The sequence below is a fragment of the Moschus berezovskii genome, chromosome 3 (genome assembly GCF_049115385.1).
Source record: "Moschus berezovskii isolate FMDL1 chromosome 3, NW_MosBer_1.0, whole genome shotgun sequence".
NCBI classification, from domain to species: Eukaryota; Metazoa; Chordata; class Mammalia; order Artiodactyla; family Moschidae; genus Moschus; species Moschus berezovskii.
Genome location: NC_142462.1, coordinates 103,377,533 through 103,402,208, shown reverse-complemented (window position 1 = coordinate 103,402,208; position 24,676 = coordinate 103,377,533). Strand labels below are relative to the sequence as shown.

Sequence of the window (24,676 nt, the reverse complement as noted above, 5' to 3'; positions counted from 1 at the left end):
AGAGTTGGACTGTGAAGAAGGCTGATCACCGAAGAATCGATGCTTTTGAACTGTGGTGTTGGAGAAGACTCTTGAGAGTCCCTTATACTGCAAGGAGATCCAACCAGTCCATTCTAAAGGAGATCAATCCTGGATGTTCATTGGAGGGACTGATGCTAAAGCTGAAATTCCAATACTTTGGCCACCTCATGTGACGGGTTGACTCACTGGAAAAGACTCTGATGCTGGGAAAGGTTGGGGGCGGGAGGAGAAGTGGACGACCGAGAATGAGATGGCTGGATGGCATCACCGACTCTGTGGACGTGGGTTTGAGTGTACTCCGGGAGTTCGTGATGGACAGGGAGGCCTAGCGTGCTGTGATTCATGGGGTCGCGGAGAGTCGGACACGACTGAGCGACTGAACTGAACTGAACTGAAACATAAAGAGGAATGCTGGGCTGGAAGAAGCACAAGCTGGAATCAAGATTGCTGGGAGAAATATCAATAACCTCAGATATGCAGATGACACCACCCTTATGGCAGAAAGTGAAGAGGAACTCAAAGGCCTCTTGATCAAAGTGAAAGAGGAGAGTGAAAAGGTTGGCTTGAAGCTCAACATTCAGAAAACGAAGATCATGGCATCTGGTCCCATCACTTCTTGGGAAATAGATGGGGAAACAGAGGAAACCGTGTCAGACTTTATTTTTTTGGGCTCCAAAATCACTGCAGATGCTGATTGGAGCCAGGAAATTAAAAGACGCTTACTCCTTGGAAGGAAAGTTATGACCAGCCTAGATAGCATATTAAAAAGCAGAGACATTACTTTGCCAACCAAGGTCCGTCTAGTCAAGGCTATGGTTCCCCATGGTCATGTATGGATGTGAGAGTTGGACTGTGAAGAAAGCTGATCACCGAAGAATTGATGCTTTTGAACTGTGGTGCTGGAGAAGACTCTTGAGAGCCCCTTGGACTGCAAGGAGATCCAACCAGTCCATTCTAAAGGAGATCAATCCTGGGTGTTCATTGGAAGGACTTATGCTAAGGCTGAAACTCCAATACTTTGGCCACCTCATGCGACGAGTTGACTCACTGGAAAAGAATCTGATGCTGGGAGCAATTGGGGATAGGAGGAGACGGGGACGACAGAGAATGAGGTGGCTGGATGGCATCACCGACTTGATGGACATGAGTTTGAGTGAACTCCGGGAGTTGGTGATGGACAGGGAGGCCTGGCGTGCTGTGATTCATGGGGTCGCGGAGAGTCAGACACGACTGAGCGACTGAACTGAAACATAAAGATAAGCACGTAATACTTGGGGGATGGAAGACAAACTAAAAATATTAACCATAATGATGTAAAAGTCAAGTATGGCTCCCAGAACCTGGAATATTGAAAAGAGCGTTAGTGCATGGGGCACTTATAATGCCATTCTACAAAATGGCAAGTTGGCGGACTGAAAGTTGATGGATCAAAATATAAGTCTATCAATTTGAAACTATAAAGATAATTAATAAAAGACTTTTGAAAATATAAATATCAAATAATGGGGGATGGAGAAAGGAGGAAATAGAAAAAGTGACTTAAATTCTTATTTTTCATACTAAAAAAGTCCATAGATATGGTCGAAAGTTGGTAATTCAAGAAACAGAAGTTTACATATATTATTAAGCCTCATGGAAGTAATTCTAAGAGAAGCTAAAAACAAATAGTGAAATCATTTTTAAAGGTTGTCTCTGGACCATAGGGCTACAGGGTGGGAAGGAGAGAAAACGCAGGAGACTCATGTATTTTTTCAATCATAAATTTTCCTCTGCTATTTGTTAGGAAGTACAAAGAATACCCTGATATAATTGGCTGAAAAACCTGTAATTATTCACTCTGGATCCCTTAACTATATATATCTTCTTATCTTGATAACCAGTCAGACCTAGAGGCTCACAGAGAGTTATCTTTAACCAGATGCCTAAGACCTTGGAGGCCAACTAGTCTGATTTTCTCATTTTACAGATTGAGACGCAGAAAAGCTAAGACCCAAAGTCACAGCTCTACTTGGCAGCAAAATCAAAACTTGAAACCACATCTCTGGCCTTCTAATCAAGTGCTCCATCAAAGCTCCCCACTTTGTCCCAGAGCACAGTGTCTGACCATAACATGTTTGGGTATGTTAACTCTATCCCACACTACCCTATGTATATCTTCAACCCGAGATTTGGATCCTACCGATTGGTCAGAAAACTAACCAATCTGATCACACGGACCACAGCCTTGTCTAACTCAATGAAACTATGAGACATGCTGTGTAGGGCCACCCAAGACAGGTCATGGTGGAGAGTTCTGACAAAACGTGGTCTGTTGGAGAAAGGAATGGCAAACCACTTCAGTATTCTTGCCTGCAGAACCCCATGAGCAGTATGAAAAGGCAATAAGATAAGATACTGAAAGATGAACTCCTCAGGTCAGTAGGTGCCCAATATGCTACTAGAGATCAGTGGAGAAATAACTCCAGAAAGAATGAAGAGATGGAACCAAAGCAAAACAACACCCAGTTGTGGATGTGACTGGTGATGGAAGTAAAGTCCAATCCTGTAAAGAGTAGTATTGTATAGGAACCTGGAATGTTAGGTCCATGAATCAAGGCAAATTGGAAGTGGTCAAATAGGAGATCGCAAGAATGAACATCGACATTCTAGGAATCAGTGAACTAAAATGGACTGGAATGGGTGAATTTAACTCAGATGACTATTATATCTACAACTGTGGGCAAGAATCCCTTAGAAGAAATGGAGTAGCCAACACAGTCAAAAAGAGAGTCTGAAATGCAGTACTTGGATGCAATCTCAAAAACGAAAGAATGATCTCCGTTCATTTCCAAGGCAAACCATCCAATATCACAGTAATCCAAGTCTATGCCCCGACCAGTGATGCTGAAGAAGCTGAAGTTGAATGGTTCTATGAAGACCTATGAGACTTTCTAGAACTAACACGCTAAAAAAGATGTCCTCTGCATTACAGGGGACTGGAATGCAAAAGTAGAAAGTCAAGAAATACCTGGAGTAACAGGCAAATTTGGCCTTGGAGTACAGAATGAAGCAGGGCAAAGGCTAATAGAGTTTTGCCAAGAGAACAGCCTGAGCATGGCAAACACCCTGTTCCAACAACACAAGAGAAGACTCCACACATGGACACCACCAGATGGCCAATACTGAAATCAGATTTATATTCTTTTCAGCCAAAGATGGAAAAGCTCTACATAGTCAGCAAAAACAAGACTGGGAGCTGACTGTGGCTCAGATCATGAACACCTATTGCCAAATTCAGACTTAAACTGAAGAAAGCAGGTAAAGCTACTAGACCATTCAGGTATGACTTAAATCAAATCCCTTACGATTATACAGTGGAATTGAGAAATAGATTCAAGGGTTTAGATCTGATAGAGTGCCTAAAGAACTATGGATGGAGGTTCATGACACTGTACAGAAGTCAGGGATCAAGACCATCCCCAAGAAAAAGAAATGCAAAAAGGCAAAATGGTTGCCTGAGGAGCCCTTATAAATAGCTGTGAAAAGAAGAGAAGTGAAAGGCAAAGGAGAAAAGGAAAGATATACCCATTTGAATGCAGAGTTCCAAAGAATAGCAAGGAGAGATAAGAAAGCCTTCCTCAGTGATCAATGCAAAGAAATAGAGGAAAACAAGACTAGATATCTCTTCAAGAAAATTAGAGCTACCAAGGGAACATTTCATGTAAAGATGGGCACAATAAAGGACAGAAATGGTATGGACCTAACAGAAAAAGAATATATTAAGAACAGGTGGTGAGAATACACAGAAGAATTGTACAAAAAAGATCTTCACGAACCAGATAATCACGATGGTATGATCATTCACCTAGAGCCAGACATCCTGGAATGGGAAGTCAAGTGGGCCTTGGGAAGCATCACTATGAACAAAGCTAGTGGAGGTGATGGAATTCCAGTTGAGCTATTTCAAATCCTAAAAGATGATGCTGTGAAAGTGCTGCACTCAATATGCCAGCAAATTTGGAAAACTCAGCAGTGGCCACAGGACTGGAAAAGGTCCGTTTTCATTCCAATCTCAAAGAAAGGCAATGCCAAAGAATGCTCAAACTACCGCACTATTGCACTCATCTCACACACTAGCAAAGTAATGCTCAAAATTCTCCAAGCCAGGCTTCAACAGTACACAAACCGTCAACTTCCAAATGTTCAAGCTGGATTTAGAAAAGGCTGAGGAATCAGAGATCAAATTGCCAACATCCGTTGGATCATGGAAAAAGCAAGAGAGTTGCAGAAAAACATCTACTTCTGCTTTATTGACTATGCCAAAGCCTTTGACTGTGTAGATCAAAACAAACTGTGGAAAATTCTGAAAGAGATGGGAATACCAGACCACCTGACCTGCCTCCTAAGAAATTTGTATGCAGGTCAGGAAGCAACAGTTAGAACCAGACATAGAACAACAGACTGGTTCCAAATTGGGAAGGCTGTATATTGTCACCCTGCTTATTTAACTTATATGCAGTGTACATCATGAAAACGCTGGGCTGGATGAAGCAAAAGCTGGAATCAAGATTGCCGGGAGAAATATCAATAACCTCAGATATGCAGATGACACCACCCTTATGGCAGAAAGTGAAGAAGAACTAAAGAGCCTCTTGATGAACGTCAAAGAGGAAAATGAAAAAGTTGGCTTAAAACTCAACATTCAGAAAACTAAAATCATGGCATCTGGTCCTATCACTTCAAGGCAAACCAATGGGGAAACAATGGAAACAGTGTCAGACTTTATTTTGGGGGACTTCAAAATCACTGCAGAGGGTGACTGCAGCCATGAAATAAAAAGACACTTGCCCTTGGAAGAAAAGCTATGACCAACCTAGACAGCATATTAAAAAGTGGAGACATTACTTTGCTAACAAAGGTCCATCTAGTCAAAGCTATGGTTTTTTTAGTAGTCATGTATGGATGTAAGAGTTGGACTATAAAGAAAGCTGAGGGCCAAAGAATTGATGGTTTTGAACTGTGGTGTTGGAGAAGACTCTTGAGAGTCCCTTGAACTGCTAGGAGATCCAGCCAGTTCATCCTAAAGGAAATCAGTCCTGAATATTCACTGGATGTACTGATGTTGAAGCTGAAACTCCAATACTTTGGCCACCTGATGAGAACTGACTCACTAGAAAAGACCCTGATGCTGGGAAAGATTGAAGGTGGGAGGAGAAGGGGACAACAGAGGATGAGATGGTTGGATGGCATCACTGACTCCATGGACATGAGTTTGAGTAAACTCTGGAAGTTGGTCACGGACAGGGAGGGCTGGCATGCTGCAGTCAATGGGGTCACTAAGTTGGACACGACTGAGCAACTGAACTGAACTGAGAGGCCAGTGAATTTGCATTATAAAACATGCACATCAAATTGATTTTTCCAACTGCATCTGCAGTCACTCATCCCAGTCCCTCTAATATGCCTTCCAGTCCCCTCACCCTTCAACGCCCACCATCACTGCCTTCGTGTGTGTGCTCAGCTGCTTCAGTCATGTCCCACACTTTGCAACGCTATGGACTGTAGCAAGCCAGACTCCTCTGTCCACGAAATTCTCCAGGCAAGAATACTGGAGTGGATTGCTGTGCCCCACTTCCTGACCTGGGATCTTCCCGACCCAGGGATCGAACCCACATCTCTGTCTCCTGCACTGGCAGGCAGGTTCTTTACCACTAGTGAAAGAATTGTTTCTACAAACTGAGAGACCTGACAGCATTCTTCCCTGCCACAGGAATGAATGTACCTCATAAGCTGCCAAAGCAATGTCTTTCAAAGCCACTGTCTTCCGTGAACACCAGGGTGGTCAACTGGCTTCATGTTTTTCTTCGTTTGTATTAAATGACTTATTTAGCTAACTACCCACTCCCACTTCCAAAAGGTGGAAAGAGAACAAAATTGTTGCTGTTTTCTTTTGTTTTAAAAAAGAGGACAAAGGACTGACTTTTTGGGGGAAAAAATGAAGAACTGAGCTCACATTTTAATGCTTGTAATCATTATACCATTTTATAAAAAATATTTTAAATTGAATCTTAAATGGTATGAAAGTCCCTACTATTTATATAAATTATTATTTGCATAGATTATTATTTGTGTAAATTTAGAAATTTTTAAAAACCATGTAAAAATGGGAACCAGATTAGTCACTAGAAATTAAGTATATGCAGAAGGGTCAAAATCTAAAAACCAAAATCCCAGTACTGAATGCATTTTCCATAAATTGTGCATAATTTATGGATACTGTATTGTCTCATTAATTTAAAATAAATAACCCTTAAAGCATGCTTTCTCACACATGGAGTTGCACATAATAAGATCAGTGGGGCAACAGCAATACTGATTAATATTGAAAAGCAGGCTAAGCAGTAAGCCTAACACTCATCACTTCCTGGTTTACTTCCTGCATTTTACTTCCTCTGACCCACTGTGAAACTGAAGGCTAAAGGACACATACGTACAGTTTGATGGTGGCAGCATCAATTGAAATTTAAAAAGTCAAACAATGTATATGAAAACACCTTGTAACTGCAATATGCTGCAGAAACGTAAGACATTATTTTGCTTTATTTTACTGTGGAGCAAGAAAATGAAGCAGAGTCAGAAATGACTGTTGCCATCTGTCCCTGCAACCATCCATCCAGCACTGGAGTACCAGAATCTTAAGGGTAGGATTATAAGCAGTTCCAGGTCTATTCAGAGAAACCATTTAAACCAAAGCAGCCCCTCATACCTGTTTTGTTTGGTTTGCACTGTTTTTTGTTTGGTTTTTTAGTGTGAACGAATTGCCAACATTTTAAAATAGGGAAACAGAATAAAAGTTCCAGATTTCTGACTTTTCTTAAAAAATCAATACTATCTGGGTAAGCCAGTACTGTGTTAGAGCTTGGGCTGGAGAGTCAGTTCTGTCATTTGCTAGAGCGGTTACACTTAACCTCTCCATGTACAGCAGTTACCCTATTTATAAACTGGTAATAATGTATTAATACCTTCCTCATAGTGTTAATGTCAGGATTAAATGAAATGAAGTAATTAAGGGCTGCAGTCCATGGGGTCGCTAAGAGTCAGACAGGACTCGGCGACTTCACTTTCACTTTTCACTTTCATGCACTGGAGAAGGAAATGGCAACCCACTCCAGTGTTCTTGCCTGGAGAACCCCAGGGACAGGGGAGCCTAGGGGGCTGCTGTCTATGGGGTCACACAGAGTCGGACATGACTGAAGCGACTCAGCAGCAGCAGCAGAACGCCCCCCACTTCCATTAAATGCTATTTTTTATTATCATTTCAAACTGGCAACAACTGACTAACTGGAGGGAGAAGAATATGCTCTTTACCAACAAGATCTCTTCAAGATGTCCACTCCTGGACTGCCCTGACCATTTACAATGCCTGCTAATTACAGCACTGGAGATTGCAAACTCTAATAGCAATTAAGACTCAATGTATAAAAAGGAGAGGGTAGATAATCCAATCAATCAACAAATATTTAAGAAGACACATAGATGGCTAAAAAGCACATGAAAATGTGCTCAACATCCCTAATCATCAGAGAAGTGCAAATCAAAACTACAATGAGGTATCACTTCACACCAATCAGAATGGCAATCATTAAAAAAAAATCTACAAACAATAAATGCTGGAGAGGGTATGGGAAGAAGGGAACTCTCCTACACTGTTGGTGGAAATGGAGAATGGAGAACGGTATAGAGGTTCCTCAAAAAACTAAAAACAGAGCTACCATAAGATCCATTAATCCCACTCCTAGGCATACATCTAGAGGAAACCATAATTTAACAGATAAATGCACCCCAATGTTCATTGCAGCACTATTTACAATATCCAGGACATGGAAGCAACCTAAATGCTCATCGACAGACGGATGGATAAAGAAGTTGTGGTACATCTATATAATGGAATATTACTCAGTCATAAAAAAGAATAAAATGACACATGCAGCAACATGGATGGACCTAGAGATTTTCATACTGAGAGAAGCAAGTCAGACAGAGAAAGACAAATATCATACTATATTGCTGTTATGTGGAAACTAAAAAGGAGATGCTGGAGAAGACTCTTGAGAGTCCCTTGGACAGCATGGAGACCAAAGCAGTAAATCCTAAAGGAAATCAACCCTGAATTCATTGCAAGGACTGATGCTGAAGCTGAAGCTCCAATACTGTGGCCACCTGATGCAAAGAGCCGATTCACTGAAAAAGACCCTGATGCTGGGAAAGACTGAGGGCAGGAGGAGAAGGGGGAGACAGAGGATGAGATGGTTGGATGGCATAACTGACTCAATGGACATGAATTTCAGCAAACTCCAGGAGATAGTGAAGGGCAGGAAAGCCTGGAATGCTGCAGTCCATGCAGTCTGGGCTCACTGAAATCTTTCTTTTCATATGCATCTCAACTATCTGGGCCAGTAGCCTGTTGCAAAGAGTTGGACACAACTTAGCGACTGAACAAAAGGGGGTACAAATGAACTTATCTACAAAACAGAAATTGTTATAGATGTAGGCAACAAACTTATGGTTACCAAGGGGTAAGGGGGGAGAATAAATTGGGAGACTGGGATTGACATATACACGCTACTATATATAAAATAATTAATAAGGATTTACTGTACAGCACAGGGAACTCTACTCAGTAATGAGCCTGTTGACTTAAAAAACAGTCACAGTCTTAAAGTTGAGAGTTATGTTTTATTCAGCGGGAATTTTGAGGACTTCAAGCCCAGGAGACAGCATCTCAAATAACCCTGAAAGAACTGCTCCAAGGAGGTGGGGGGCGCAGAGAGTCAGGTTACACAGAAGTCTGAAACAAAGGGCAGGTAGTCTGAACATCAAAAAGTACTTTTGTGAATTAAAGAAAACTGGTTATCTCAAGTTAAAGAATTTGGCACTTTTCCCTTTTCTATGTATGGGAAGATGCAAGAGTCTGGGCTCATTAAAATCATTCCTTTCATACGCATCTCAGCTATTTGGGCCAGTATGCTGTGTTTTTCCTCAGTGCTCACTGTAGGGAGTGGCTGCAGCCTCATGGCTGCCAGATCACAGGTATTATTTTCCTTCCTGGTTCCCCTTAGGGCTCAGAAATTCACATTTGGAGGGTCGAAATTGCTGATGACTGTGACATCCTTGTTTACTGATATGGCAGGAATACTCCAATTCTCAACCTATATGGGAAAAGACAAAGAGTGGATATATGTATATATATATAACTTGTACACTTCGCTGTACATCTGAAACACAACACTGTAAATCAACTATACTCCAATTAAAAAAAATTTTTTTTAATTTACTGGGAACCAGGTTCTGGGAAAGAGACACAGTGATAAGCAAGAAGGCAGAGTCTCATCTCAAAGAACTTACATTCCAGAGGAAGGAGCCATGACAATAAAGACATAAAGGAAAAAATAAGAATTTCTGCTATGCAAAGGATAAAATAAGGCAATATGATAAGAAAATGGCTGTGGAGGGGGGTGGTCTCTGATGAAGCACATTTCATTTGTGACCTGAATGGGTAAGGAGGTAGTCAGAGAAAGAGTCTGGTGAAAAAGGAAAGAGTAGAGGGAGATAAGATTGGAAAAAATCAAGTAAGGCCTTTATAGGCCTTGGAAAGGAGTTTGGATTTTATTCTGATCAGGAAAGATGTTACAGAAGTAGCTATTTGAGAGGTGTCACTGGAAGGAGGGTGGGGTGGAAGTAGTCAGAGCAGAGGAAACAGTGTAACATATGGCGCATGACCAAGCAAGCAGTATACCAGAGGTTCGGCTAGGGGGAAGCCAGATGGTGGGGGCCTTATCTACTGTGCAAAATAATTTGTACTTCATCTTATAGTTCAGTGGTACTCAATATTATGGAAGATCCATTTATAACAACCAAAGGAAGGAAGGGAGGGATGGTCTGGGAGGGAAGTGGTGGGGGGAGGGGAGGGGAAGAGGAGGGGAACCTCTACTACAGGATAATTTTATCCATTCAGAAAAACAAATTATGAAGAGTATACTATAAGTCACTTGAACGTGAAAGCCGCTCAGTCGTGTCCGACTCTTCATGACGCCACAGGCTATACAGTCCATGGAATTCTCCAGGCCAGAATACTGGAGTGGGTAGCCTTTCCCTTCTCCAGAGGATCTTCCCAACGCAGGGATCAAACCCAGGTCTAGTGCATTTCAGGCAGCTTCTTTACCAGCTGAGCCACCAGGGAAACCCATAAATCACGTAGTTTATTTGAAAACGCAAATGTTAGCAATACTTTTGAGAGAGAATTTATCGGTTCAGTCTAGAAATAACCACAAGTCATGAAAGCCCACTGCAGTAACTCCCGGTCACCCGTAGGGTTCTAGACTACAGGATGAAGCATTACTAAAGGTGGTAAGGAGCAAACAGTCCTCCCAGGTGTGTGAAGAATCACTTGGAGAGGACTGAGGCTAGAGGCAGTCACACTGGTCCGGTAACGAATTCAATGGTCAATGAGGGAGGGCTAATGGGGTCCTGAATTAAGAAAGTGGAGACGGAGAGCATGTGTGAAATATGTAGGCGGTGAAAACGGAAAGGATTTAGTGAACAACTTGATGAGAACAGTGAAGAAAAGCTAAATCCAGGATGACACCAGTGTTCTGGCCTGGTTAAAGAGTGGCTTATTAACCAAGGTAGAAGAGTAAAACAGCAGATTTGCAGAGGAGGACAGTGCATGACAATATTTACAGGAACTGTCCAAAGAGATACCCAGATCTGGAGCTGTGATGCACGGATGCCTCTGATGCAGGTGTAACTTGAGACTCATCAAAAATGAGATGGTAATGAAAGCACAGAGCATGAATAAAACTGACCAGGAATAATTAATGTCAAGTGGGTGATAAAAGAAGCAAAGGAGACTATTCAAAGGAACATACTGAGGAAGGGAAAAAAACAACAGGTGAAGACAAATAAGAAGCTGGAAGGAAAAAATCAGAATCAGGAAATAGTAAGCGTCATGGAGGGTAAATGAGAGAAGTCAATAATATCAAATGCAGTGGAAGAAGAACTGAGATGACTTGCCAAGAAATTCAAATCATTCAATCAACATATGCGTACAAATCACCTACTGTGTGTCAAGCATTGATGCAGACACAGAGGAAAGAGCAATTAATTTTTTTAAAAGTCCTCCCCTTCTTGGATTTTACATCCTACCAGAAGGAGATAAACTAAACAAATATATACACAATATTTTAGGGAGTGGAGAGGTGGGGACAAGAGAGGCTGCAGGCCAAGAAATGCCTTTCTGACCATATCTGAGCTCAGATCTGTAGGAAGTGAAGGAGACAGCATGAAACATGTGGGGGAAGAGTGCACAAGGCAAAATGGCCCATAAACCTGAAGCAACCCAAGCTCGGGGAGAAGAAGCAATGAGATTAGCCACGGTCAGGCTTGTGGGACCTTGAAGGTTACATAAGATCTTTGGATTTTACTCTGAATGAGATGGAAAATCTTTGGAAGGTTTTGAGCAAGGGTGAAGATGTAAACTGACTTTCTGGGCTGGTATTTGAGGGTAGACTGAAGAGAGGAAAGGGTGGAACCAGGAAGACAAATTATAAGGTTTCTGCAAGATGAGCATGGCTTGGACCAGGACAGCAGCATCAGAGGTGATAAGAAGTAGTTAGATTCTGCATGTTTTGAGGATACAGCTGTCAGGATTTCCTGACAATTGGGATGCTGCTGCTGCTGCTGCTAAGTCACTTCAGTCGTGTCCGACTCTGTGTGACCCCATAGATGGAAGCCCACCAGGCTCCCCCATCCCTGGGATTCTTCAAGCAAGAACACTGGAGTGGGTTGCCATTTCCTTCTCCAATGTGTGAAAGTGAAAATGAAGTCGCTCAGTCGTGTCCGACCCTTAGCGACCCCACGGACTGCAGCCTACCAGGCTGTTCCATCCATAGGATTTTCTAGGCAAGAGTTCTGGAGTGGCTTGCCATTGCCTTCTCCGAATTGAGTAAAAGAGAGTAGTCTAAAAATGATTCCAAGGTTTTTGGTTTGAGCAACTGGAAGAACTTAATAGCTATTTACTGGGATGGGAATGAATGTCAGAGGAACAACTGAGATGTCCATTATATACCCACAGGAAACTGTGGAGTGGCATGTTGTGAACTGGAGGCTTAAGTGTGCTATTTTTTAAACTGTTTTTAGGTGCTTTTAAAAGCTCTTTAACATTTATTTTGCTCCTTTTTGGAAGAATATAATTAAGAACTGCACTTGCATTCTTAAAAATACTGAGGTAAACATTTATTATTTGGGTTCATTCATTTCTGGACAAATCAGCTATAAAAGTGCCCCTATTACCCTTTCTAAGGCAACATGTAACACTAGATCACAATTACTTATCCTATCAGATTTCTGTCAAATATTTTTCTTTATGGATATCAAAACGGTCTATGAAAACAGGGTAAGTAACAACGTTGGAGAGATTCAAGGATATACTCTACAAATTACTATATGAATAGTCTTTCTTTCTTCTTATTTTTTCTTTTCTTTCTTTCCCTGATAGCTGTAGTGTAAGCAAAAAGAAGCCAGAACTTGGAATCAGTAACACTTGGTTTTGATTTCTAGTTGCATAACCTTGGAATAAAATCATAAAATCTCTATGAGCTTCTGTTTGATAATCTCCAAAACTGACAAGGATAATGCCTACCTCTAGGGTAGTAATGGTAATAATAGCTAACACTTATTGAGCCTTAACTATATGCTAGGTGCTTTTCTAAGGACTTTTACATATGTAATGACATTATAATGTGTCATGTAATCCTCATGACTCTAGGATCGCTGTCATGATGAAGTGAGGCACAATGAGGTTAAGTAACTGTTCTAAAGCAAATAGTAAATGAGAGACAGAAACAAAATTCAAGGTTTGTCAGTGTGCATAATAGTGCTTTACTTTTATAAAACATGTTCATATCTTCTTGTTTTTAAAGGTAGGTACAACACAGTACTGGGCTTTGCCAGTGGCTCAGCGATAAAGAATCCACCTGCAATGCAGGAGATGGAGGAGACGCTGGTTCGATCTTGGGTCAGGAGATTCCCCTGGAGAAGGGAATGGCAACCCACTCCAGCGTTCCTGCCTGGAAAATTCCATAGACAGAGGAGCATGGCTGCCAGGCTACAGTCCATGGGGTCACAAAGTCAGATACGACTAAGCACACACACAGCACAGTATTAGACTGAACAATGTGAAACTGCTTTTTAAAGATCCAAAACATCTGCAATTTCATATGGTTCAACCAAAATTATTATGCCATAGCCACTTTAAAAAATGAAACGTGAAAGTATTTTTTAACTGTAAAGCACTAGATCCTCACTAAGAATTAACACAATTGTGAAAATGGAAGTGGTATGAAAGGGAACAGACAGTAAATATGACCAGTGGTTGTTGAGTCACTAAGTTGTGTCCAACTCTTGCAACTGGATGCCTGTATTTACATTCAAATTGCAATCAATGATCATTGTCAGTCAAAAGTCCGTTATATATCCAGCCCAGGTTTCCACTGCAGCCTTGGTATGTTTGAGGATTAACTGTCTGAAAGATATGGGGACAATCTCAAGGTGACATAATTTTCCCCTTGGAATATTTATCTTTTTATTCAACCCATTAGAAAGTAAACTCATAGGGGCAAAGATTTTTGTTTTATTCAGTGTTATCCCCAGCACCTAGAACTGTTCAAGGCTCCCAATAATCAAATTTGTTTACTGAATGAATGAGAAATCAGAACCTCCTAAATTGGACAATAACATACGAAATACATTTTAAGACAAAGAATACTCAAAGAGATTCTGTATAAATAAATAATAATAAACAAACTTTCTAAATAGCAAAATAATGGTCCCTACCATAAACACTTCAGTGTCAGACATCTAAATCTGAATAGTACCTATTCAAAAATAAAAATCTCCATATTTACATAATCTATCAAAACAAATTATATATTGAATTCCTTCCAAAATTAAAACTAGACTAGCATATAATCAAAGCTTTAAAATCTTAGAATCCTAGATAAGGAAAGAAAGTTAGAGAAAAGTAAAAAAGCACATATGTTTCAAGAATAAAATTTGCAAAGTGGTTGAATATAAAATTAAAATGACTTCACTTCAAACTGGGAATAACATTTCCATTTTAGAATTTGTTTAACCTGTACAAGATATGCCTAAAGTTAAAAGACGAGGGAGAAATGCTATCCTAAGTTTCTAAAGAAATATAAGCTATTTAAAAAATTTACACTATATTTCCTGCTCAAAAAAAATCACCAAAATTTTTCCATGACTACAGAAATGTTGCATGTTTAGAAGTTATTTGAAAAATAACAGAACACTGTACAAAAAAGGTAATAACCATCCTATAAGAATAAAAAAATAAATATTTTTCTCACTACCAATTTCTCAACATGATCTTTAAAAAAATTCTAAGAAACAAAAGGGGGAAAGGAATCATCAAATGTAATTTACCATATACATTTATTAGCAGCGGCTTAGTCCTGGCCACAACAGACACCCTGCAGCGGCCTGTCAAACCACCAAAAGCTGCTTGTCTCCCACCTTCCTAGGCGCTTAGAACTAAGCTCAAAACAAGTCAACTAACTGCTTTTCTCATCAGTAGTAATATACTGGAATAAATGTATAATTCTGTCTGCCAAGATTTTATTCTTAAGAACAGTCTTGTAACTATTAAAGGGGACACTAAATTAGAGCTATTGCCTAAAACAAAAGGGTTATCTGTATCTATAGCTTCACTGGGATAATACTTCTGAGGTCGTGATGTATAATCTAACCAGAGGAAAGAGAAGCAACTGGAAAAAAATAAAAAAATATCACAACCCCCAAAAAGAGTTAATAAAGAGTAAACTACTGAAAAAAATGAGTACACCAGTAATAAGATGTAAATAAAAGTAGGTTCATACTTTAGAACAGATTCCACGTATTGGGCAACAAGGAATATTCCTCTGATTTAGTTTAGTTACAGGTCACTGGCCAGAGAAATATTACAGAAGTAAGTATTAAAGGATGAAGTAGACTGATAGGCACTGACACAGAAAAATGTCCACAATATACTGCTGTAAACTGGAAAAACAAATAAACAAAACAAACAAACAACAAAAACAAAAAAACAGGGTAAAAAATCTGCTAGAATGAATGTGGTCTCATTTGAAAAACAAAAGTTACAGATATGATTATGGAAAAACAAAAGAATCTAGAAAGGTACATTGAAGCTGTCAAGAATGCTTTTCTGCTGTGCACAATGGCATCATGAAGACTTTTTACAGATTTTTTTCTCCTTTTATGTACTTACTTTTACAATGGGGGGATGGTGAGTGGGGAATCCCAGATCTGGGAAAGAAAAGACAAACGGCATGATAAGCCCCTCTCCCCCTTCAGTGAATGAAAAACCTGAGGGTGACCTCTAAGCTAATGGAATCAGAGAGATTCATATATAGACCATCAAAACTGCCCAATGTCCTCTGAGAACTTTCTTTAAACAGAATCCAATGTAGAACTTCAAAATTCAAGACCAAAGTAGAACACTTTCTATTGAGGAGCTAGGGAATGCTGACAGCATAGGTATTGATCCCCCTCACCTCCTGCAGTACCCTCCTCCTTAGGACTCCTCCAGACTCCTTAGGACTCCACAGAGGACCAGTGAAAGCTCCCTGATTATTCAAATCTCCCATCACGCAGTTGGGAAACTGAGACCCAAGAATGAGCCTCCTGTTAAGACCTCTACCTTACAGATTGGCCCAAGGGTCATGTTATATACTAGGCACGATAGCCACAGTCCTTGGGACTTGCAAGCTTTTCAAATGCACACAGAAAAGTTTAGAGAAAGCTGAAAACACAGAATTGGCTTCAAAATACCAAAAGAATGAATAATCAAAATTAATAAATGCCAAAGAAAAATATCTATAAAGCTTCTTAATGTTCAACATGATTCAAGCACACTACAGTTTTCTAGGGGCTCTGCAAATGTGTATGTCTTTCTATTGTCTGAGGTTCATGTTTAGCTAAACATATTCATCAAAGTAACACAAGATGGCATCTACCACTGAGAAAGACAAGTGGGGAAAAAAAGGGAACAATTGTTTTGGAAACTGAAAAGAAACAGAAAAGATATGTTAATCAAATAGGTGGATAACTAGAGATGCAAGAGATAGGAAAGTCTGCACTTGAAGGGTAAAATCAAATTCCAAAAAACTCAAACAGCCTAAATGAATGAGTAAAATCTCACAGGATAAATTTTAACAAGCATAAACATAATATTCTGAAATTTGGCTTAAAAAACCCCATTGCAGAAGAACACAGGATGATGAAGACTTGTGTCATCATCATAGAAAAAACAAAACAAAAAAACTCAAGGGGGTGCTGATTCACACTAGATTTTGTATGGAAATAAGAATCATGACAAGCATCATATGCAGACTATGGATAATGAAAGGTGCTTTCTGCATCAGCTTGATCATACTTGGATTTAGTGCTGGGCACTTTTTTTTTTTTTTTTAGGAAAATATATTTTTATTCTTATATTTTGACTAGAAGAAAATGAAAAGTAATTTTAATGTAGGTATGAAAGGATATTCTACCTGCACTTCACCCTCCCTTCCCTTGCCATTCAATATTCACAACTGTCTCAAAAGTCAGGAATCATATTTGGGTGGGGATTACGTTTTTAAATTGTCATTTTGGGAGCATTTTTATTATCTCAAGACCAAATTTCAGAACAGGACATTTCCTGTTGTCACTGTACTGTGAGTACTTTACTTTCTTAAAGATGTCAAAAATTAAAAGTACATTGGGACTGTGAAAAAGTCAATTATGATAAGGAATAGTTGAAAAAAAATGGAGATGTCTAAACCTAGAGAAGAAAGGGCTTTACCGAAAATGACCTCTCATTAAATATTAAAGAATTATTAAGAGGAATTATAAATATTATGTGACCTCGATAAGAACAAATAAGCAAGAAGTTAAGGTAGGTAAGGCAGAATCCCGGCAAACAGATCATTCTTCTAACAGGGGTGTGAAGACAGAGCTGGTTGTTGCTAGGAAGCAATGAGCTCTCCCACCAATAGGCATCCTCCTGCAAAGCAAAGACAACCACTGGGGGGCACTGGAGAGGTGGGTTTGCACCTATCCTAACAAACTAGCATGCAGAAAGTAAGGAGCAAAACAAAACTCCAAGATTCTGCACCAGGAGATTTTCAACCATGAGGTCCAAAATGTGTATTAGGAAGACTGTCTCAGGTGAACTGGATACATACACAGATAAGATCTGATACAGTCCTATTGATACACAATTCTGCTGCACTTTGGGGCATGTACAAATGTACACACAAACAGAATTATATCGATTATTTAGATCTTTAGAAGTCTGGTCCTCTTTAAGAACTGTTAACAGTGGGGCTTCCCTGGTGGTTCAGCAGGTAAAGAATCTGCCTGCAATGCAAGAGACTAGAGTTCAGTCCCTAGGTAGGAAGATCCTCTGTAGGAGGGCATGGCAACCCATTCCAGTATTTTCACCTAGAAAATCCCATGGACAGAAGAGGAGCCTGGCGGGCTACAGTCCATAGGGTCGCAAAGTCGGACACGACCGAAGTGACTTAGCACACACGCAAGTCTTTCTTGGCTTTAATTCATTTCTTTTTAGTGCTAAATAATATCCCACTGCGGAGAGGTACCAGTTATCAATTCTTTCTTTCATGGGTTGTGCCTTTGGTGTATCTAAAAAGTCATCACCATACTCAAGGTCATCTAAATTTTCTCTGATGTTATCTTCCAGGAGTTTCATAGTTTTGTGTTTCACACTTAGGTCTATGATGCATTTTGAGTTAATTTTTATAAAGAGTATGAAGTCTGTGTCTACATTCATTTTTTGGCTGGTAGATATCCAGGTGTTTCAGCACCATTTGTTGAAGAGACAATCTTTGCTCCTTTATCAAAGATCAGTTGACTATATTTATAGGAATCTATTTTTGGGCCCTCTATTCTGTTTCACGATCTATTTGTCTGTTCTTTCACCAACACTGCATTGCCTTGATTACTACAGTTTATAGTGGGTCTTGAAGTCAAGCAGTGTTGGTCCTCTAACTTGGTTCTTCTTCAATAATGTATTAAGCTATTCTGGACCTTTTGCCTCTCCATATAAACTTTAGAATCAGTTTGCTGATATCCATGAAATAATTTGCTGGGATCTTAATTGGGACTGCATTGAATCTGCAGATTAAGGGGGGAAGAACTGACATCTTAACACTATTGAGTCTTCCTATCCGTTAATATCTATTTTAGCTCTTCTTTCATTAGAGCTTTGTAGTTTTCCTCATATAGATCTTGAACATAGATGCATAAAATATTTCATTTTTTTCATTTTAATCAATAAGTTAAAACCAGAAAAGTACTTAATATTTAAAGAGGTGTCATTTATCTGCTAAGTTTACTACAAAAATTTCAGTTTTAAATTTTAAAAAGATGTTAATACCATCTAACTCTTCCCAGATGCCACTTATACAGTGTTTCCACACTAAGAAACACATCATCAATAATTGATATAGATAGCAAATTTACTAGGTGTATGTGGAATACCTGGTCTATGTGGAATATCTAATATGGAAAGCTCATTTTATTTTTCAACTAAAAAAGGATTATAGCCCTTATGTGGCTATTGTGCAGTTTTACGTAATCCATAAAACTGTATCCCATTCATATTAAAATGTACCCAGAAAATGCATAAATATAAGTGGGAAGCAGGGTAATCAAAGGGAAAAAAAAACTAACTGTGGTATCTCTGGATGACAGGGCTACAAATTTTTCATCTTTATATTTTCTTTTATTTTCAAAATTCTCTACAAAGATTATATACTACTTTTATACTTCACTGAATCAGATATTATACAGCATGTAAAATGAATAAACTATAATGACATGCATCAAACTCATGTAAGTTTAAAAACACACAAAACAATATTATCTTTCCTATGGATAAAACACATAAAGGTAAAGTTGTTGCTTTTTTAATGAAGGGGAATGATAAACGGCAAATTCAGAATAATGGTCACAGATGGAAAGGATGGGGAAAGAATGGCCAGGAGGCTTCAATATTATCTGAGATATTTTATTTTTTAAGCTGGATAGAAGATATATGGTATTCATTATATTGTTCTACATCCTTATTTATGCCTTTAGTATTTTAAAAAAATTTAAAGGTGGTAGCTACAGAAGTCATATCAAAGTAGTAAGCAGTACTCAACTTTCATTGCAAACTACTTAACTGGGATGTGGTACCTCAGGAGTAACAGTTACAAGTATATCTTTTATAAGTGAGAAAGTTCTCTGGAAAATTTAAAGCAGGAGTCCTGAAAGTAGGTTTTCATGTGTATATTTACAAGCAAATAACAATCTGAAACCTGTATTCCATAAAATATCTATAGCAACCATTCCCATTGGTACCTTGCACACAGAGCTCAAAATTAAATCTGTTCAGGAAATGTAACACATAAATTATCTTTAATTTGTAATACATGAATTATTTTTAATTTGACTTTATTTTACATTTCCACTTACAACTCTGAAAACAGACTTTTTACTTTAGTTAGTTTTAAAACAGAATTTGGTCTTTTAAGGACGTCATAAAAATAAAGTTAATCTTATTTTTATGACAGCCTTAAAAGGTGACTGATAGTTTCCAGTTTGGTGATTTTAAATGGTTTCTAACCAGGACATGGCACCTAGGACAAGAAGCACACATAAATGACTCTCAAATAGTAACACACCCCTGTACTAGCTGAATCCTCTCTTACTGTTAAATAGGTATGATGATGACCAAAGTTTAACTAGTGCCTACCTTATCCAACTTTTTGGTAGTATTCACTCTAAACCAAAGCAATGACTTTCCAAAGACGAAAAGGACAAAAATTTACAATATGTTTAAAGGAGACTCAGGAACTTTTAACATGAAACAAAAAAGTGTGTGGTTTTGATGGTTTGAAATGCCTTTACCTCTTACAATCTTTATTTGAACTAGAAGTGAGAAGTTTTTTAAAAGTAGGGATTGGGGGTGGGAGCAGAGAAAGACCTGGGATGGTTTAGAACTAACACTGTTCCTTCCCATTTCAAATCCCAATTTACTGCCCATTCCTATATCCTAGCCCGTGTTCATTGGAAGGACTGATGCTAAAGCTGAAACTCCAATACTTTGGCCACCTCATGGGAAGAGTTGACTCACTGGAAAAGACTCTGATGCTGGGAGGGATTGGGGGCAGGAGGAGAAGGGGACAACAGAGAATGAGATGGCTGGATGGCATCACCGACTCGATGGACATGAGTTTGAGTGAACTTTGGGAGTTGGTGATGTACAGGGAGGTCTGGCGTGCTGTGCTTCATGGGGTCACAAAGAGTCAGACACGACTGAGCGACTGAACTGAACTGAAACTAGAAAACCTGTAACAAACTAATCACTTCAAAACAAGAGAAGTACTATTTAACAAATTCTGAGATTATAAAAACTTAGCTGGATGAACTGAAGTTTCTACACTTAAAAGAGGGTATATCACACCATCTTATCACCCAATTCTTGCCCCAAAATACACAGTCAGGTATCCACTGGACATATTTCCTTAAAGAGGAAAATGACTATGTGGGTCCGCAGTTTATTTAGACCAAGGACTTTTAGTCACTATTTTTCATAAAAAGTGACTTGTTTTTAACATTCACCTTCAATAACTCTTTTTGAAGACTTTACTAGATCAAGCACAAGCTGAGACCTATTGAAATTTAAATGAGGTATTTGTCAGATCAGATCTATCTTAACTTGAGGATCCTTTCTTAAACCACTACAAATGTAAAGACTCAAAAAGTAGAAGACTCCTTAATAGAAACCTAACAAGGCTCAAAGTATTGGCTTTGTAGGAACTTGTACATGTGTATCCTTTTCCTGTGCATTCCTGAAATTAGTTAATTCTAATTTCAACATCACCTTATATTCAGGTATTTCATCATTTGCATTTACCAAGTATCTTATCATCCACATTCCATTTGTTCACCCTGTTCTCACCAAGGTCTATGGGAAAGCTGCCTGATCAAGCCTGCTTGGACGGATGGAGGCAGCTACATAAATTTACTCATCAAGTTTTGCCCTGTTTAAATGTCATCAAATCACATTCATTAAACAAATATCTTTTAAGCACCTTTTCTGTGTAAAATCCTGGACCAGAAACTGAAGGGGTACATGTGGGATGATTGGTTCAACCCTTAAATAGCTTACAGTAGCAGTTCTCAAAGTGAGCCTTAGAAACCTGGGAATCCCTGGGTCAAACTATTTTCATAATAGCTAAGCCATTCTTTGTCTTTTCTCATTGTGCTTATATCTGCTCTTAGAATGCAAAAGCAATGGTAGGGTAAAAGCACTGGCAATATTAGCACAATTTAAGGCAATGGTACTGAACAGTTCTGGTTGTCATTGTATTCTTCACCCTCACGTACTCACAGTAAAAGAATCAACCTCACTATTTAAGAATGTATTCATGAAGGAGTAAAAAATTTATTAAATCTTCACCCTTGAATTCATGTCTTTTTACTATTCTGTATAATCAAAATTATACATGAAATTAAAAGGGCTTCGCTGATAGCTCAGTTGGTAAAGAATCCGCCTGCAATACAGGAGACTCCGGTTTAATCCCTGGGTTGGGAAGATCCTCTGGAGAAGGGAAAGGCTACCCACTCCAGTATTCTGGCCTGGAGAATTCCACGGACTGTACAGTCCATGGGGTCACAGAGAGTCGGACACGACTAAGCGACTTTCACTTTCATACATGAAATTAAGACACTTGCTCCTTGGAAGAGAAGCTACAACAAACCTAGACAGCATATTAAAAAGCAGAGACATCACTTTACCAACAAAGGTCCGTCTAGTCAAAGCTATGCTTTTGTCAGTAGTCATGTATGGACGGGAGAGTTGGACTATAAAGAAAGCTGAGCACTGAAAAATTGATGCTTTTGAACTGTGGTGCTGGAGAAGATTTTTGAGAGTCCCTTGGACTGCAGGGAGATTCAACCAGTCCATCCAGAGGAAATCAGTCCTGAATATTCATTGGAAGATGCTGAAGCTGAAGCTCCAATACTTTGGCCACCTGATATGAAGAAGTGACTCAATGGAAAAGACCCTGATGCTGGGAAAGACTGAAGGCAGGAGGAGAATGGGATGACAGAGGATGAGATGGTTGACTGGCATCACCAACTTGATGGACATGAGTTTGAGCAAGCTCCGGGAGTTGGTGATGGACAGGGAAGCCTGGTGTGCTGCAGTCCATGGTGTCAGACATGACTGAGCAACTGAATGGAAATGATAATCAAAAAGTATACAGAGTACTTCTGTATTCGGAAGTATGATGGTTATTTAAAAATTTTTTAGCCTTTTTTCCCCAAGGAATACCATTTTTACTTGAAAGAGTGGCTAACAGACAAACTATGTGGCTATTCAGACCTGGGTAAATACAGACATTTTTCCAAAAATGAACAAAGTGAGCCCATAACTTCAAGCAACTGAGAGCATTTCTTGTCAATGATAAAATTGGGTATTTCAAGTGATAATCAGAACTTTGTAAAACTGTATCCACCACAGTGAACTTGATTTTCCATTACTTAAAAGCCTTTTCTGATGAGATGAGTGGTAGTGTTCAAGAATGTGACTTTTATGCCAACATTTGGAAGATCTGCGTAAAAACCATGCCTGGGTTAAAAGATTCAAAGTGCATGAAAACCAATATATTTTAATGTAACAAAGCACAGATGTGGTTTCAGATTCCACATTGCAATTAACCTTGAAGAAATTAACATTGCTGAATTTTAGTACATCAAAGAATATCATCTACAATAATCTGAAAATGCTCTTAAAATACTTTCTCCTTTTCCAACTACATATTTAGTATGAGGCCAGATCTTCTTATACTTTAACAGAAGTTGTAACATACTGCAGCAGACTGAGTGTGAAAGCAGATAGGAGTATCCAGGGGTCTTCTATCCAGCCAGACAGTAAAGAGATTTGCAAAAACTGTAAAATAATATTCTTCTCACTAAATTGCTATTTTAGAAAATAGTTATTTTTAATTAAAATGTTTCACTTATTTTAACATGCATTGGGTATATTATTATTTTTAAATTAATAAACATGTTGTAATTTCTAATATAATAAGTATCATAAGTTACAACCCATATAAACACAAACTCTTGAGTTCTCAATAACTATTAAGAACCACTGGCTTACACTGTAACAAAAAAGGGAGGGAAAAACCCCACATACAATAAACCAAGGTAGAATGTACAACAGATGAATGGATAAAGATGTGGTGTTATTTAATGGAGTATTACTCAGCCATAAAAAAGAATGAAATGCCATCTGCAGCAATATGGACAGACCTACAGATTACTGTACCAAGTGAAGTTAGACAAATATTATGATTTCACTTATATGTGGAATCTGAAAAATGATACAACTGAACTTATTCACAAAACAGACTCATAGGCTTAGAAAACAAAATATGGCTACCGAACAGGAAAGGTGGGGGAAAGGATAAATTAGAAGGTTGGGATTAACATACACACACACTGAATATAAAACAGTACTCAATACTCTGTAATAACCTATATGGGAAAAGAATCTTAAAAAGAAGAGATATATGTATAAATAAACCACTTTGCTATACATGAGATGAATACAGCATTGTAAATCGACTATACTCCAACATGTTTTTTAAAAAAAAAAGGCTCACGGTGACTTACACTGTTACAAAAGAGGGGAAAAACCCACAGGTGATAACCCAAGGTAGACTACTGCAGCTGCCACAACCCTTCTATTTTTTAATTTTCCAGCTCTCAACTAGACCTATACTATCTACCTGTCTCCTGAAATAATTTCACCCTGCTGTCAATACAATCAAAATGAGTAATTCATTTAGCAAGCATGAAAAGGCCTCAAGCAATACCAAGATAATATGTTAAACCAATTTGAATTGATGAGCTGTTCTTCAGTCATTTTCTAAGTAAGCGGCCTGAATTAAAACTGGTTTTACTTCCCTGGTATAAACTTAGCCTATAGAGAGAATTCTTTCACAAAGAACTATATAATATACAACACTCTTGGAAATGCATCCCACACAATCAAATCAGTAATGGGAAGCTGCAGAATCTAGTCTCCTGCTTCTCAATAGGGTATAAAAAAGAAAAAAAAATCTAGAAATCCTACACTGGGGCTGCTGAGGATGAAAATACAAAACATGGCATTCAAAAACATACTATTATGTGTCAGGCACTGTGCTTGGTGATGAACACCAACATGATATCTATTTTCATAAAGCTTACAATCTGGTGGGAGGGACAGACATATACCAAGTAATAAACCAACAAATGTAAGATGACATATAGACATACATGGTGAAGAAAAAGTACAAAAATAAGGGAAATCTTGTAAAACTTCCCTGAGGAAATGATGCTTGAGTAGATGCTTGAAAAAATTTTTAAGATTTTACCAGAGAGAAGAAAGGAAAAAGATTTCCAGGCAGAAGGAACAGCAATAGGAAAGGTCTAATGGTTAGGGCAGCATGTCTGACACAAAATGAGTTCAGGTACAGCCACATTAAGGAGC

The 24,676-nt window shown here is 38.8% G+C and overlaps 1 protein-coding gene across 5 annotated transcripts in view; it reads right to left on the bottom strand.

Annotated features, from left to right (window-relative positions):
* NRF1 (nuclear respiratory factor 1) overlaps window positions 1-24,676 on the bottom strand; it is a 135,303-nt gene that overhangs the window by 99,722 nt on the left and 10,905 nt on the right. The window contains exon 2 of one of the 5 annotated variants that reach the window (XM_088834664.1): window positions 15,347-15,384. The exons of the other annotated variants lie outside the window; for them this stretch is intronic. The gene's annotated coding sequence lies outside the window, so the exon portion shown is untranslated. The remainder of the gene's footprint in view (window positions 1-15,346; window positions 15,385-24,676) is intronic. 5 annotated transcript variants of the gene reach the window in all.